Consider the following 18,402-nt stretch of genomic DNA (forward strand, 5'->3'; position numbering starts at 1 on the left):
AATTACCTTTGTTGAATGCATTTGACTTTTATTTGATTCAAAAAGCTTTGTTTAAATGTGTTTCACTTTTATTCGATTTAATTAGTTTTGTTGAATGCATTTCACTTTAATGTGATCCAAAAAGCTTTGTTTGAATGTGTTTGACTTTCATTTGCTTCAATTTGCTTTTTTGAATGTGTTTGACATTGATTAGAAACAATTAGCTTTGTTAACTGCATTTCACTTTCATTTGATTCAAACAGCTTTGTCTGCATTTATTTGACTTTCATTTGATTCAAAAAACTTTGTTTGAATGCTTTTGACTTTCATTTGATTCAATAAGATTCGTTTGAATGGGTTTTACTCTCATTTGATTCAATTACCTTTGTTGAATGCATTTGACTTTTATTTGATTCAAAAAGCTTTGTTTAAATGTGTTTCACTTTTATTCGATTTAATTAGTTTTGTTGAATGCATTTCACTTTAATGTGATCCAAAAAGCTTTGTTTGAATGTGTTTGACTTTCATTTGCTTCAATTTGCTTTTTTGAATGTGTTTGACATTGATTAGAAACAATTAGCTTTGTTGACTGCATTTGACTTTCATTTGATTCAAACAGCTTTGTCTGCATTTATTTGACTTTCATTTGATTCAAAAAACTTTGTTTGAATGCTTTTGACTTTCATTTGATTCAATAAGATTCGTTTGAATGTGTTTTACTCTCATTTGATTTAATTACCTTTGTTGAATGCATTTGACTTTTATTTGATTCAAAAAGCTTTTTTTGAACGTGTTTCACCGTCATTCGATTTAATTAGTTTTGTTGAATGCATTTCACTTTATTTTGTTTCTAAAAGCTTTGTTTGAATGTATTCGACTTTCATTTGATTCAATATGCTTTGTTGAATGCATTGGACTTTCATTTTATTCAACAAGCTTTGTTTGAATGTGTTTGATTTTCATTTGAATCAAAAAGATTTGTTTAAATGTCTTTGAATTCCATTTGATTCAATTAGCGTGTTTGAATACATTTTACTTTCATTTGATTCAATTAGCTTCATTGAATGAATTTGACTTTCATTTGATTCAAAAACCTTTGTTTGAATGTGTTCGGCTTTCATTTGATTCAATTATCTTTGTTGAATGCATTTGACTTTCATTTGATTCAAAAAGCTTTGTTTTAATGTGTTTGACTTTCATTTGATTCAAAACACATTGTTTGAATGCTTTTGATTTCTATTCGATTCAAAAAGATTCGTTTGAATGTATTTTACTCTCATTTTATACAATTACCTTTGTTGAATGCATTTGACATTCATTTGATCAAAAAAGCTTTGTTTGAATGTGTTTGACTTTCATTTTATTCAATTAGCTTCGTTGAATGCATTTATCTTTCTTTTGATTCAAAAACCTTTGTTTGAATGTGTTTGACTTGCATTTGATTCAATTGGCTTTGTTAAATGCATTTGACTTTCATTTGATTCAAAAAGCTTTGTTTGAATGTGTTCGACTTTCATTTGATTCAATTATCTTGGTTGAATGCATTTGACTTTCATTTGCTTTAAAAATCTTTGTTTGAATGCGTTTGACTTTCATTTGATTCAAAAAGCTTGAGTTATTGTGTTTTATTTTCACTTGATTCGATTAGCTTCGTTGAATGCATTTGACTTTCATTTGATTCAAAAAACTTTGTTTGAATGTGTTTGACTTTCATTCGATTTAATTAGTTTTGTTGAATGCATTTCACTTTCTTTTGTTTCTTAATGCTTTGTTTGAATATATTCGACTTTCATTTGATTCAATAAGCTTTGTTGAATGCATTTGAATTTCATTTGATTCAAAAACCTTGGTTTGAATGTGTTTGACTTTCAATTGATTCAATTACCTTTTTTGAATGCATTTGACTTTCATTTGACTCAAAAGGCTTTTTTTGAATGTGTTTGACTTTCATTTGATCCAATTAGCTTTGTTAAATGCCTTTGACTTTCATTTGATCCAAAAAAGCTTTGTTTGAATTTGTTTGACTTTCATTTGATTCAATTAGCTTCGTTCAATGCCTTTGACTTTCATTTGACTTAAAAAGCTTTGTTTCAATATATTTCGCTTTCATTTGATTCAATTAGCTTTGTTGAATGCAATTGAATTTCTTTTGATTCGCAAATCTTTATTTTATTGTATTTGACTTTCATTTGATCTAAAAGGCTTTGTTTCAATGTATTAGACTTTCATTTGATTCAATTAGCTTTGTTAAATGTCTTTGACTTTCATTTGATTCAAAATGTTTTGTTTGAATGTGCTTAACTTTCATTTGATTCTAAAACTTTGGTTTGAATGTGTTTCACTTTCATTTGATTTAATTAGCTCCGTCGAATGCATTTGACTTTCGTTTGATTCAAAAAGCTTTAATTGAATGTGTTTGACTTTCATTTGGTTAAAAAAGCTTGGATTAAATGGGTTTGATTTTCATTTGATTCAATTAGATTTGTTGAATGCATTTGACCATCATTCATTTCTTGTTTGATTGTGTTTAACTTTCATTTGATTCAAAAAAGCTTTGTTTGAATGTGTTTGACTTTCATTTGATTCAATTAGGTTTGTTGAATGCATTTAACTTTCATTTGATTCAAAAAGCTTGTTTAAATGTGTTTGACTTTCATTTGATTGAATTAGCTTTGTGGAATTCATTTGACTTTCATTTGATTCAAAAACCCTTGTTTGTATGTGTTTCACTTTCATTTGATTAAATTCGTTTTATTGAATGCATTTGACTTTCATTTGATTTAAAAAGTTTTGTCTGAATGTGCTTGACTTTCATTTGATTCAATTAGCTTTGTTGAATGCCTTTGACTTTTTTTTAATTCAAAAAGCTTTGTTTGAATGTGTTTGACTTTCATTTGATTCAATTATGTTTGTTGAATACATTTGACTTTCATTTGATTCAAAAAGCTTTAATTAGCTTTGTTGAATTCATTTGACTTTCATTTGATTCAAAAAGCTTAGTTTGTATGTGTTTGACTTTCATTTGATAAAATTAGCTTTGTTGAATGCATTTAACTTTCATTTGATTCAAAAAGCTTTGTCTGAAAGTTTTTGACTTTCATTTGATTCAAAAAACATTGTTTGAATGGTTTGGACTTCCATTTGATTTAAAAAGATTCATTTGAATTTGTTTGACTCTTATTTGATTCAACTACCTTTGTTGAATGCATTTACCTTGTTTGAATGTGTTTGACTTTGTTTGAATGGGTTTAACTTTCATTTGATTTATTTAGCTTTGTTGAATGCAAATGACTTTCATTTGATTCACAAAGCTTTGTTTTATTGTGTTTGACTTTCATTTGATTCAATTAGCTTTGTTAAATGCCTTTGACTTTTATTTTATTCAAAATGCTTTGTTTGAATGTGTTTGACTTTCATTTGATTCAATTAGCTTCGTTGAATGCCTTTGACTTTCATTTGATTCAAAAAGCATTATTTGAATTTGTTCGACTTTAATGAGAAACAATTAGCTTTGTTGAATGCCTTTGACTTTAATTTGATTCAAAAAGCTTTAGTTCAATGTGTTTGACTTTCATTCGATTTAAAAAGCTTTGTTTAAATGCGTTCGACTTTCATTTTATTCAAATAGCTTTGTTGAATGCATTTGACTTTCATATGATTCAAAAGCTTTGTTTGAATGCCTTTGACTTTAGTTTGATTCAAAAAAATTTGATTGAATATGTTTAACTTTCATATGATTCAAAAAGCTTGGTTTGAATGTGTTAGACTTACATTTGATTCAAAAAGCTTTGTTTGAATGCGTTTGACTTTCATTTGATTCAATTAGCTTCGTTGAATGCATTTGACTTTCATTTGATTCAAAAAGCTTTGTTTGATTGTGTTTAAATTTCATTTGATTCAAAAATATTTGGTTAAAAGTCTTTGACTTCCATATGATTCAATTAGCATTGTTGAATGCATTTGACTTTCCTTGGATTCAGAAAGCTTTGTTTGAATGCTTTTGAATTTCCTTTGATTCAAAAAGCTTTGTTTGAATGTGTTAGAGTTTCATTTGATTCAATTAGCTTTGTTGAATTCTTTTGACTTTCATTTGATTCCAAATGCTTTGTTTGAATGTGTTTGACTTTCATCTGATTCAAAAGATTTGATTGAATGTGCTTGACTTTCATTTGATACAATTAGCTTTGTTGAATTCCTTTGACTATCATTTGATTCAAAAAGCTTTGTTTGAATGTGTTCGTCTTTCATTTGATTCAATTAGCTTTGTTAAATGCATTTGACTTTCATTTGATTCAAAATGCTTTACTTGAATGTATTTGACTTTCATTCGATTCTAAATGTTTAGTTTGAATGTGTCTGACTATCATTTGATTCAATTAGCTCCGTCGAATGCATTTGACTTTCATTTGATTCAAAAAGCTTTGATTGAATGTGTTTGAATTTCATTTGGTACTAAAAGCTTTGTTTGAATGTGTTTGACTTTCACATTTTATTCGATTAGATTTGTTGAATGCATTTGACCTTTATTTAATTCAAAAAGCTTTGTTTGAATGTGTTTAACTTTCATTTGATTCAAAAAGCTTATTGTTGAAATTGTTTAACTTTCATTTGATTCAAAAAGATTTGTTTGAATGTGTCGACTTTCATTTGTACAATTAGCTTTTGTTAACGTCTTTGACTTTCCTTTGATTCAAAAGCCTTTTTTTGAATGCTTTTAACTTTCATTTGATTTAAAAAGCTTGGTTTTAATGTGTTTGACTTTCATTTGATTCAATTACCTTTTTTGAATGCATTTGACTATCATTTGGTTCAAAAGGCTATTTTTGAATGTGTTTGACTTCTATTTGATTCAATTAGCTTTGTTGAATGTCTTTAACTTTCATTTAATTCAAATAGCTTTGTTTGAACATGTTAAACTTTCATTTGATTAAAAAAGCATGGTTTGAATGTGTTTCACTTTCATTTGATTCAATTAGCTTTGTTGAATGCATTGGACTTCATTTGATTCACAAAGCTTTGTTTTATTGTGTTTACTGTTCTTTTGATTCATAAAGCTTTGTTTGAATGTGTTCGACTTTCATTTGATTCAATTAGCTTTGTTGAATGCCTTTGACTTTCATTTGATTCAAAAAGCTTTGTTTGAGTGTGTTTGACTTTCATGTGATACAATTAGCTTTGTTGAAAACATTTTGACTTTCATTTAATCGAATTAGCTTCGTTGAATGCATTTGACTTTCATTTGATTCAAAAAGCTTTGTCTGAATATGTTTAACTTTCATTTTATTCAAAAAACTTGGTTTGATTTCTTCTGACTTTCATTTGATTCAATAAGATTCGTTTGAATATGTTTGACTGTCATTTGATTCAATTACCTTTGGTTAATGCATTTGACTTTCACTTGATTCAAACAGATTTGTTTGAATGTGTTTGATTTTCATTTGATTAAAAAAAAGATTTGTTTAAATGTCTTTGATTTCCATTTGTTTTAATTAGCATTGTTGGATGCATTTTTCTTTCATTTGATTCATAATGCTTGTTTTGAATGTATTTGACTTTCATTTGGATAAAAAAGCTTTGTTTGAATGTGTTTGACTTTCATTAGAATCAATTAGCGTTGTTGAATGCATTTCACATTCATTTGATTCAAAAAGCTTTGTTTGAATGTGTTTGACTTTCATTTGATTCAAAAAGATTTGTTTGAATGCTTTTGACTTTCATTTGATTCAATTACCTTTGTTGAATGCATTTGACTTTTAGTTGATTCAAAAAGCATTGTTTGAATGTGTTTAACGTTCATTTGATTCTATTAGCTTTGTTAAATGCATTTGACTTTCATTTTATTCAAAAAGCTTTGTTTGATTGTGTTTAACTTTCATTTGATTCAAAAATATTTATTTAAATGTCTTAGACTTTTATTTGATTCAATTAGCATTGTTGAATGCATTTGACTTTCATGTGATTCAAAAAGCTTTTTTTGAATGTGTTTGACTTTCATTTGATTAAAACAGCTTTGTTTGAATGAGTTTTCCTTTTATTAGAAACAAATAGCTTTGTTAAATGCATTTACCTTTCATTTGATTCATAAAGCTTTTTTTTAATGTGTTTGACTTTCATTGGATTCAATTAGCTTCGTTGAACGCGTTTGACTTTCATTTGATTCCACTAGCTTTGTTGAATGCATTTGACTTTCATTTGATTAAAAAAGCTTTGGTTTAATGTGTTTGACTTTCATTTCATTCGAAAATCTCTGTTTGAATGTGTTCGACTTTCATTTAATACAATTAGCTTTGTTGAATCCATTTGACTTTCATTTGATTTAAAAAGCTTTGTTTGAATGTGTTTGACATTCATTTGATTCAAAAAGCTTTGGTTGAATGTGTTAGACTTTTATTTGAATCAATTTGCTTCGTTGAATACATTTGACTTTCATTCGATTCAAAAAGCTTTGATTGAATGTGTTTAACTTTCATTTGATTCAAAAAGCTTGGTTTTTATGTGTTTGACTTTCATTTGATTTAATCAGCTTTGTTGAATGTATTTGACTCTCATTTGATTCAAAAAGCTTTGTTTGAATGTGTTCGACTATCATTTGATTTAAAAAAGCTTTGTTTCAATATGTTCGACATTCATTTGATTCAATTAGCTTTGCTAAATGCATTTGACTTTCATTTGATTCAAAATGCTTTGCTTGAATGTGTTTGACTTTAATTTGATTCTAAAAGCTTGGTTTGAATGTGTTTGACTTTCATTTGATTCAATTAGCTTCGTCGAATGCATTTGACTTTCATTTGATTCAAAAAGCTTTGATTGAATGTGTTTGACTTTCATTTGATTCAAAAAGCTTGGTTTGAATGCGTTTGATTTTCATTTGATTCAATTAGCTTTGTTGAATGCATTTGACCTTCATTTGATTCAAAAAGCTTTGTTTGAATATGTTTAACTTTCATTTGATTCAACAAAGCTTTGTTTGAAAGTGCTTTACTTCCTTGAATGTGTTTGACTTTCATTTGATTCAATTAGCTTTGATGAATGCATTTCACCTTCATTTGATTCAAAAAGCATTGTTTAAATGTGTTTAACTTTCATTTGATTTAAAAAAGCTTTGTTTTAATGTGTTTGACTTTCATTTGATTCAATTAGCTTTGTTGAATGTAATTGACTTTAATTTGATTCACAAAGCTTTGTTTTATTGTATTTGACTTTTATTTTATTCAAAAAGCTTTTTTTGAATGTATTAGACTTTCACTTTATTCAATTAGCTTTGTTAACTACCTTTGACTTTCATTTGATTCAAAATGCTTTGTTTGAATGTATTTGACTTTCATTTGATTAAAAAAGCTTTATTTGAATGTGTTTGACTTTCATTTGATTCAATTAGCTTCGTTAAATGCATTTGAATTTCATTTGATTCAAAAAGCTTTGTTTGAATGTGTTTGACTTTCATTTTATTCTAAAAGCTTGGTTTGAATGTGTTTGACTTTCATTTGATTCAATTAGCTTCGTTGAATGCATTTGACTTTCATTTGATTCAACAAGCTTTGTTTAAATGTGTTTGATTTTCATTTGATTCAAAAAGATTTGTTTAAATGTCTTTGACTTCCATTTGTTTTAATTAGCATTGTTGGATGCATTTGACTTTCATTTGATTCGTAAAGCCTTTTTTGAATGTCTTTGACTTACATTGTATTTAAAAACCTTTGTTTGAATGTGTTAGACTTTCATTAGAATCAATTAGCTTTGTTAAATGTATTTATCTTTCATTTGATTCAAAAAGCTTTGTTTGAATGTGTTGGACTTTCATTTGATTTAAAAAGCTTTGTTTGAATGCTTTTGACTTTCATTTGATTCAATTATCTTTGTTGAGTGCATTTGACTTTCATTTGACTTTCGTTTGATTTTAAAAGTTTTGTTTCAATGTGTTTGACGTTCATTTGATTCTATTAGCTTTGTTTAATGCATTTGACTTTCATTATATTCAAAAAGACTTGTTTGATTGTGTTTAACTATCATTTGATTCAAAAATATTTGTATAAATGTCTTTGACAACCATTAAATTCAATTAGCATTGTTGAATGCATTTGATTTTCATGTGATTTAAAAAGCTTTTTTTAATGTCTTTGACTTTCATTTGATTAAAACAGCTTTGTTTTAATGTGTTTGCCTTTCATTAGAAATAACTAGCTTTGTTGAATTAATTTACCTTTCATTGGATTCATAAAGGTTTTTTTATTGTATTTGAATTTCATTTGATACAAAAATCTTTTTTTGAATGTGTTTGACTTTCATTTGATTCATTTAGCTTCATCGAATGTATTTGACTTTCATTTGATTCCATTAACTTTGTTGAATGCATTTAACTTTCATTTGATTCAAAAAGCTTTGTCTGAATGCCTTTGACTTTAATTTTATTCAAAAAGCATTGATTGAATGTGTTTGACTTTCATTTGATTCAAAATTCTTCGTTTGAATGTGTTCGACTTTCATTTGATTCAATTATCTGCGTTGAATGCATTTGACTTTCATTTGATTCAAAAAGCTTTGTTTGAAATTGTTTAACTTTCAGTTGATTCAAAAAGATTTGTTTTAATATGTTCGACTTTCATTTGATACAACTAGCTTTGTTGAATGCATTTGACTTTTATTTGATTTAAAAAGCTTTGTTAAAATGTGTTTGACTTTCATTTGATTCAAAAAGCTTTGGTTGAATGTGTTAGACTATCATTTGATTCAATTTGCTTAGTTGAATACATTTGACTTTCATTTGATTCAAAAAGCTTTGATTGAATGTGTTTAACTTTCATTTGATTTAAAAGCTTGGTTTTAATGTGTTTGACTTTCATTTGAAACAATTAACTTTGGTGAATACATTTGACTTTCATTTGATTCAAAAAGCTTTGTTTGAATGCTTTCGACTTTCATTTGATTCAAAAAAGCTTTGTTTGAATGTGTTTGACTTTCATTTTATTAAATTAGCTTCATCGAATGTATTTGACTTTCATTTGATTTAAAAAGCTTTGTTTGAATGTGTTTAACTTTCGTTTGATTCAATTAGCTTTGTTGAATGCAATTGACTTTCATTTGATTCACAAAGCTTTGTTTTATTGTGTTTACTATTCTTTTGATTCATAAAGCTTTGTTTGAATGTGTTCGACTTTCATTTGATTCAATTAGCTTTGTTGAATGCCTTTGACTTTCATTTGATTCAAAATACTTTGTTTGAATGTGCTTGACTTTCATTTGATTCAAAAAACTTGGTTTAAATGTGTTTGACTTTCATTTGATTAAAAAACCTTGGTTTGAATGTGTTTCACTTTCATTTGATTCGATTAGCTTCGTTGAAGGCCTTTGTCTTTCATTCGATTCAAAAAGCATTATTTGAATTTGTTCGACTTTCATGAGAAACAATTAACTTTCTTGAATGCCTTTGACTTTAATTTGATTCAAAAAGCTTTGGTTTAATGTGCTTGACTTTCATTTGATTCAAAAAACTTGGTTTAAATGTGTTTGACTTTCATTTGATTAAAAAACCTTGGTTTGAATGTGTTTCACTTTCATTTGATTCGATTAGCTTCGTTGAAGGCCTTTGTCTTTCATTCGATTCAAAAAGCATTATTTGAATTTGTTCGACTTTCATGAGAAACAATTAACTTTCTTGAATGCCTTTGACTTTAATTTGATTCAAAAAGCTTTGGTTTAATGTGCTTGACTTTCATTTGATTCAAAAAACTTGGTTTAAATGTGTTTGACATTCTTTTGATTAAAAAACCTTGGTTTGAATGTGTTTCACTTTCATTTGATTCGATTAGCTTCGTTAAAGGCCTTTGACTTTCATTCGATTCAAAAAGCATCATTTGAATTTGTTCGACTTTCATGAGAAACAATTAGCTTTGTTGAATGCCTTTGACTTTAATTTGCTTCAAAAAGCTTTGGTTGAATGCCTTTGACTTTAATTTGATTTAAAAAGCTTTGTTTGAATGTGTTCGACTTTCATTTTATTCAAATAGCTTTGTTGAATGCATTTGACTTTCATTTGATTCAAAAAGATTTATTTGAATTTGTTCGACTTTCATTTGATTTAAATAGCTTTGTTGAATGCATTTGACTTTCATTTGATTTAAAAAGCTTTGTTTGAATGTGTTTAACTTTCATTTGATTCAAAAAGCTTTGTTCGAATGTGTTCGACTTTCATTTGATTCAATTAGCTTTGTTGAATGCCTTTAACGTTCATTTTATTCAAAAAAAATTATATGAATGTGTTCGACTTTCATGAGAAACAATTAGCTTTGTTGAATGCCTTTGACTATAATTTGATTCAAAAACCTTTGGTTGAATGTGTTTGACTTTCATTTGATTTAAAAAGCTTTGTTTGAATGTGTTCGACTTTCATTTGATTCAATTAGCTTTGTTAAACGCTTTTGACTTTCATTTGATTTAAAATGCTTTGTTTGAATGTGTTTGACTTTCATTTGATTCAAAAAGCATGGTTTGAATGTGTTTAAATTTCATTTGATTCAATTAGCTTCGTTGAATGCGTTTCACTTTCATTTGATGCATTTGACTTTCATTTGATTCAAAAAGATTTATTTGAATGTGTTCGACTTTCATTTGATTCAAATAGCTTTGTAGAATGCATTTGACTTTCATTTTATTCAAAAAGCTTTGTTTAAATGTGTTTAACTTTCATTTGATTCAAAAATATTTGGTTAAACGTCTTTGACTTCTATTTGATTCAATTAGCAATGTTGAATGCATTTGACTTTTATTTGATTCAAAAAGCTTTTTTAAATGTTTTTTACTTTCATTCGTTTAAAAAAGCTTTGTTTGAATGTATTTGCCTTTCATTATGAACAATTATCTTTGTTGAATGCAATTACCTTTTAATTGATTCATAACGCTTTTTTTGAAAGTGTTTGACTTTCATTTGATGCAAAAAGCTTTTTTTGAATGTATTTGACTTTCATTTGATTCAATTAGCTTCGTTAAATGCATTTGACTTTCATTTTATTCCATTAGCTTTGTTAAATGCATTTGACTTTCATTTGATTCAATTAGCTTTAATGAATGCATTTACCTTTCATTTGATTCATTAAGCTTTGTTTGAATGTGTTTGACTTTCATTTGATTCTATGAATGCATTTGACTTTTATTTGATTCACAAAGATTTGTTTGAATGTGTTTGACTTTCATTTGATCCAATAGCTTTAATGAATGCATTTACCTTTCATTTGATTTATAATGCTTTTTTTTTTAATGTGTTTGACTTTCATTTGATTCAACAAGCTTTGTTTGAATGCGTTTGACTTCCATTTGATTCAATTAGCTTTAATGAATGATTTTGACTGTCAATTGATTCAAAAAACTTTGTTTGATTGCTTTTGACTTTCATTCAATTTAAAAAGCTTGGTTTAGATGTGTTTGACTTTAATTTGATTCAATTAGCTTCGTTGAATGCATTTCACATTTGATTCAAAAAGCTCTGTTGAATGCATTTTGTCTTTTATTAGAAACAATTAGCTTTGTTGAATTAATTTCACTTTCAGTTTATTCATAAAGCTTTGTTTTAATGTGTTCAACTTGCATTAGATACAATTAGCTTCGTTGAATGCCATTGAATTTCATTTGATTCAAAAACATTTGTTTGAATGTGTTTGACTTTCATTTGATTCAATTAGCATTGTTGAATGCCTTAGACTTTTATTTGATTCAAAATAATTTGTTTGAATGTGCTTGACTTTCATTGGATTCAAAAAGCTTTGTTTGAATGTGTTCGACATTCATTTGATTCAATTATCTTCATTGAATGCATTTGATTCAGAAATCCTTGTTTGAAATTGTTTAACTTTCAGTTGATTCAAAAAGCTTTGTTTGAATGTGTTTGACTTTCATTTGATACAATTAGCTTTGTTGAATGCATTTAACTTTTATTTGATTTAAAAAGCTTTGTTTGAATGTGTTAGACTTTCATTTGATTTTAATAGCTTTGGTTGAATGTCTTACACTTTCATTTGTTTCAATTTGCTTTGTTGTATACATTTGACTTTCATTTGATTCAAAAAGCTTTGATTGATTGTGTTTAACTTTCATTTGATTCAAAAAGTTTGGTTTTAATGTTTTTGACTTTCATTTGGTTCAATTAGCTTTGTTGAACACATTTGACTTTCATTTGATTCAAAAAAGCTTTGTTTGAATATGTTGAATTTCATTTGATTCAATTAGCTACGTCGAATGCATTTGACTTTCATTTGATTCAAAAAGCTTTGTTTGAATGTGTTTAACATTCATTTGATTCAATTAGCTTTCTTGAATGCAATTAACTTTAATTTGATTCTCAAAGCTTTGTTTTATTGTGTTTACCTTTCTTTTGATTTTCAAGCTTTGTTTGAATGTGTTCGACTTTCATTTGATTCAATTAGCTTTGTTGAATGCCTTTGACTTTCGTTTGATTTAAAATGCTTTGTTTGAATGTGTTTGACTTTCATTTGATTAAAAAACTTTGGTTTGAATGTGTTTGACTTTCGTTTGATTTAAAAAGCTTTGTTTGAATGTGTTTGACGTTCATTTGATTCTATTAGCTTTGTTTAATGCATTTGACTTTCATTATATTCAAAAAGATTTGTTTGATTGTGTTTAATTTTCATTTGATTCAAAAATATTTGTATAAATGTCTTTGACAACCATTAGATTCAATTATCATTGTTGAATGCATTTGATTTTCATGTAATTTAAAAAGCTTTTTTTAATGTCTTTGACTTTCATTTTATTAAAATAGCTTTGTTTTAATGTGTTTGTCTTTCATAAGAAATAATTAGCTCTGTTGAATTCATTTACCTTTCATTTGATTCATAAAGGTTTTTTTAATTGTGTTTGAATTTCATTTGATACAAAAATCTTTTTTTGAATGTGTTTGACTTTCTTTTGATTCATTTAGCTTCATTGAATGTATTTAACTTTCATTTGATTCCATTAGCTTTGTTTAATGCATTTGACTTTCATTTGATTCAAAAAGCTTTGTCTGAATGCCTTTGACTTTAAATTTATGCAAAAAGCATTGGTTGAATGTGTTTGACTTTCATTTGATTCAAAAATCTTTGTTTGAATGTGTTCGACTTTCATTTGATTCAATTATCTGCGTTGAATGCATTTGACTTTCATTTGATTCAAAAAGCTTTATTTGAAATTGTTTAACTTTCAGTTGATTCAAAAAGCTTTGTTTGAATATGTTCGACTTTCATTTGATACAATTAGCTTTGTTAAATGCATTTGCCTTTTATTTGATTTAAAAAGCTTTGTTAAAATGTGTTTGACTTTCATTTGATTCAAAAAGCTTTGGTTGAATGTGTTAGACTATCATTTGATTCAATTTGCTTAGTTGAATACATTTGACTTTCATTTGATTCAAAAAGCTTTGATTGAATGTGTTTAACTTTCATTTGATTTAAAAGCTTGGTTTTAATGTGTTTGACTTTCATTTGAAACAATTAACTTTGGTGAATACATTTGACTTTCATTTGATTCAAAAAGCTTTGTTTGAATGCTTTCGACTTTCATTTGATTCAAAAAAGCTTTGTTTGAATGTGTTTGACTTTCATTTTATTCAATTAGCTTCATCGAATGTATTTGACTTTCATTTGTTTTAAAAAGCTTTGTTTGAATGTGTTTAACTTTCTTTTTATTCAATTAGCTTTGTTGAATGCAATTGACTTTCATTTGATTCACAAAGCTTTGTTTTATTGTGTTTACTATTATTTTGATTCATAAAGCTTTGTTTGAATGTGTTCGACTTCCATTTGATTCAAATAGCTTTGTTGAATGCCTTTGACTTTCATTTGATTCAAAATGCTTTGTTTGAATGTGCTTGACTTTCATTTGATTCATAAAACTTGGTTTAAATGCGTTTGACTTTCATTTGATTAAAAAACCTTGGTTTGAACTAGTTTCACTTTCATTTGATTCGATTAGCTTCGTTGAAGGCCTTTGACTTTCATTCGATTCAAAAAGCATTATTTGAATTTGTTCGACTTTCATGAGAAATAATTAACTTTGTTGAATGCCTTTGACTTTAATTTGATTCAAAAAGCTTTGGTTGAATGTGCTTCACTTTCATTTGATTCAAAAAACTTGGTTTAAATGTGTTTGACTTTCATTTGATTAAAAAACCTTGGTTTGAATGTGTTTCACTTTCATTTGATTCAATTAGCTTCGTTGAAGGCCTTTGACTTTCATTCGATTCAAAAAGCATTATTTGAATTTGTTCGACTTTCACGAGAAACAATTAGCTTTGTTGAATGCCTTTGACTTTAATTTGCTTCAAAAAGCTTTGGTTGAATGCCTTTGACTTTAATTTGATTTAAAAAGCTTTGTTTGAATGTGTTCGACTTTCATTTTATTCAAATAGCTTTTTTGAATGCATTTGACTTTCATTTGACTCAAAAAGATTTATTTGAATTTGTTCGACTTTCATTTGATTTAAATAGCTTTTTTGAATGCATTTGACTTTCATTTGATTTAAAAAGCTTTGTTTGAATGTGTTTAACTTTCATTTGATTCAAAAAGCTTTGTTCGAATGTGTTCGACTTTCATTTGATTCAATTAGCTTTGTTGAATGCCTTTAACGTTCATTTTATTCAAAAAAAATTATATGAATGTGTTCGACTTTCATGAGAAACAATTAGCTTTGTTGAATGCCTTTGACTTTAATTTGATTCTAAAACCTTTGGTTGAATGTGTTTGACTTTCATTTGATTTAAAAAGCTTTGTTTGAATGTGTTCGACTTTCATTTGATTCAATTAGCTTTGTTAAACGCTTTTGACTTTCATTTGATTTAAAATGCTTTGTTTGAATGTGTTTGACTTTCATTTGATTCAAAAAGCATGGTTTGAATGTGTTTAACTTTCATTTGATTCAATTAGCTTCGTTGAATGCATTTCACTTTCATTTGATGCATTTGACTTTCATTTGATTCAAAAAGATTTATTTGAATGTGTTCGACTTTCATTTGATTCAAATAGCTTTGTAGAATGCATTTGACTTTCATTTGATTCAAAAAGCTTTGATTGATTGTGTTTAACTTTCATTTGATTCAAAAAGTTTGGTTTTAATGTGTTTGACTTTCATTTGGTTCAATTAGCTTTGTTGAACGCATTTGACTTTCATTTGATTCAAAAAGCTTTTTTTGAATGTGTTCGACTTTCATTTGATTCAAAAAAGCTTTGTTTGAATATGTTGAATTTCATTTGATTCAATTAGCTACGTCGAATGCATTTAACTTTCATTTGATTCAAAAAGCTTTGTTTGAATGTGTTTAACATTCATTTGATTCAATTAGCTTTTTTGAATGCAATTGACTTTCATTTGATTCTCAAAGCTTTGTTTTATTGTGTTTACCTTTCTTTTAATTCATAAAGCTTTGTTTGAATGTGTTCGACTTTCATTTGATTCAATTAGCTTTGTTGAATGCCTTTGACTTTCATTTGATTTAAAATGTTTTGTTTGAATGTGTTTGACTTTCATTTGATTAAAAAACTTTGGTTTGAATGTGTTTGACTTTCGTTTGATTTAAAAAGCTTTGTTTGAATGTGTTTGACGTTCATTTGATTCTATTAGCTTTGTTTAATGCATTTGACTTTCATTATATTCAAAAATATTTGTTTGATTGTGTTTAAATTTCATTTGATTCAAAAATATTTGTATAAATGTCTTTGACAACCATTAGATTCAATTCTCATTGTTGAATGCATTTGATTTTCATGTAATTTAAAAAGCTTTTTTTAATGTCTTTGACTTTCATTTGATTAAAATAGCTTTGTTTTAATGTGTTTGTCTTTCATAAGAAATAATTAGCTCTGTTGAATTCATTTACCTTTCATTTGATTCATAAAGGTTTTTTTAATTGTGTTTGAATTTCATTTGATACAAAAAGCTTTTTTTGAATGTGTTTGAGTTTCTTTTGATTCATTTAGCTTCATTGAATGTATTTAACTTTCATTTGATTCCATTAGCTTTGTTGAATGCATTTGACTTTCATTTGATTCAAAAAGCTTTGTCTGAATGCCTTTGACTTTAAATTTATTCAAAAAGCATTGGTTGAATGTGTTTGACTTTCATTTGATTCAAAAATCTTTGTTTGAATGTGTTCGACTTTCATTTGATTCAATTATCTGCGTTGAATGCATTTAACTTTCATTTGATTCAAAAAGCTTTGTTTGAAATTGTTTAACTTTCAGTTGATTCAAAAAGCTTTGTTTGAAAATGTTCGACTTTCATTTGATACAGTTAGCTTTGTTGAATGCATTTGACTTTTATTTGATTTAAAAAGCTTTGTTAAAATGTGTTTGACTTTCATTTGATTCAAAAAGCTTTGGTTGAATGTGTTAGACTATCATTTGATTCTTCTTTGCTTAGTTGAATACATTTGACTTTCATTTGATTCAAAAAGCTTTGATTGAATGTGTTTGACTTTCATTTGATTTAAAAGCTTGGTTTTAATATGTTTGAATTTCATTTGAAACAATTAACTTTGGTAAATGCATTTGACTTTCATTTGATTCAAAAAGCTTTGTTTGAATGCGTTAGACTTTCATTTGATTCAAAAAAGCTTTGTTTGAATGTATTTGACTTTCATTTGATTCAAATAGCTTTATTAAAAGTATTTGACTTTTATTTGCTTTAAAAAGCTTTGTTTGAATGTGTTTGACTTTCATTTGATTCAAATAGCTTTGATGAATGCATTTGACTTTCATTTGCTTCAAAAAGATTTGTTTAAATGTGTTTGACTTTCATTTGATTCAAATAGCTTTGTTGAATGCATTTGACTTTCATTTGATTCAAAAAGCTTTGTTTGAAAGTGTTTGACTTACATTTAATTCAAACAACTTTGTTGAATGCATTTGACTTTTATTTGATTCAAAAAGCTTTGTTTGAAAGTGTTTGACTTTCATTTGATTTAAACACCTTTGTTGAATGCATTTGACATTCATTTGTTTCAAAAAGCTTTGTTTGAATGTGTTTGACATTCATTTGATTAAAATAGCTTTACTTAATGCATTTGACTTTCATTTGAGTCAAAAAGCTTTGTTTGAATGTGTTTGACTTTCATTTGGTTCAAATAACTTTGTTGAATGCATTGTCTCTTTGTTTGAACGTGTTTTACTTTCGTTTGATTGAAATGGCTTTGTTGAATGCATTTGACTTTCATTTGCTGCAAAAAGCTTTGTTTGATTGTGTTTGACTTTCATTTGATTCAAACAGCTTTGTTGAATGCAATTGACTTTCATTTGCTTCAAAAGGCTTTGTATGAATGTGTTTGACTTTCATTTGATTCAAATAGCTTTGTTGAATGCATTTGGCTTTCATTAGAGTCAAAAAGCTTTGTTTGAATGTATTTGACTTTCATTTGATTCAAATAGCTTTGTTGAAAGCATTTGACTTTCATTTGCTTCAAAAAGCTTTGTTTAAATGCGTTTGACTTTTATTTGATTGAATTGGCCTTGTTCAATGCATTAAACTTTCATTTGCTTGTTCAATGCATTTGACTTTCATTTGCTTCAAAAAGGTTTGTTTGAATGTGTTTGACTTTCATTTGATTGAAATAGCTTTGTTGAATGCAAATGACTTTAATTTGCTTCAAAATGCTTTGTTTGAATGTAATTGACTTTCATTTGATTTAAAAACCTTTGTTTGAATGTGTTTAAATTAATTTGATTCGAATAGCGTTGTTGAATGCATTTGACTTTCATTTGATTCAAAAACCTTTGTTTCAATGTGTTTGACTTTCATTTGATTGGAATGGCTTTGTTGAATGCATTTGACATTCATTTGCTTCAAAAAGCTCTATATGAATGTGTTTGACTTTCATATGATCCAAATAGTTTTGTTGAATGCATTTTACTTTTATTTGATTCAAAAATCTTTGTTTGAAATTGTTTGACTTTCATTTGATTCAAACAGCTTTGTTGAAAGCATTTTACTTTCATTTGCTTCAAAAAGTTTTCTTTGAATGTGTTTGACTTTCATTTTATTGAAATAGCTTTTTTGAATTCATTTGAATTTCATTTGATTCAAAAAGCTTTGTTTGAAAGTCTTTGACTTTCATTTGATTCAAACAGCTTTGTTGAATGCATTTGACTTTCATTTGCTTCAAAAAGCTTTGTTTTATTGTGTTTGACTATCATTTGATTCAATTTGCTTAGTTGAATACATTTGACTTTCATTTGATTCAAAAAGCTTTGATTGAATGTGTTTAACTTTCATTTGATTTAAAAGCTTGGTTTTAATGTGTTTGACTTTCATTTGAAACAATTAACTTTGATGAATGCATTTGACTTTCATTTGATTCAAAAAGCTTTGTTTGAATGCGTTAGACTTTTATTTGATTCAAAAAAGCTTTGTTTGAATGTATTTGACTTTCATTTGATTCAAATAGC

This window comes from Chenopodium album, chromosome 18, assembly GCF_948465745.1.
Source record: "Chenopodium album chromosome 18, dcCheAlbu1.1, whole genome shotgun sequence".
NCBI lineage: Eukaryota > Viridiplantae > Streptophyta > Magnoliopsida > Caryophyllales > Amaranthaceae > Chenopodium > Chenopodium album.